Source organism: Rhincodon typus, unplaced genomic scaffold, assembly GCF_021869965.1.
Source record: "Rhincodon typus isolate 14 unplaced genomic scaffold, sRhiTyp1.1 hic_rhity00012555, whole genome shotgun sequence".
Lineage (NCBI taxonomy): Eukaryota > Metazoa > Chordata > Chondrichthyes > Orectolobiformes > Rhincodontidae > Rhincodon > Rhincodon typus.
The window spans coordinates 6,019-6,290 of NW_025978193.1; the positions used below are offsets into that span (position 1 = coordinate 6,019).

At 53.7% G+C, this 272-nt stretch overlaps 1 protein-coding gene across 1 annotated transcript in view; it reads right to left on the minus strand.

Annotated features, from left to right (window-relative positions):
- The window catches only part of LOC109926158 (tubulin beta chain), a 5,370-nt gene that overhangs the window by 4,777 nt on the left and 321 nt on the right, over nucleotides 1–272 (minus strand). The window lies entirely within an intron of this gene.

Sequence of the window (272 nt, forward strand, 5' to 3'; positions counted from 1 at the left end):
ATTTCCACCTCCCACGTGCTGGCAGACAGAGAATGAGACACACACACGGAGAGAATGGGACGCAGACAGAGAATGAGACACACACACAGACACAGACTCAGGGAGAGAATGAGACACGGAGACACACACAGACACAGACACAGGGAGAGAATGAGACGCAGGGAGACACACACACAGACACAGACACGGAGAGAATGAGACGCAGGGAGACACAGACACAGACACGGAGAGAATGAGACGCAGGGAGACACACAGACAGACACAGGGAGAGA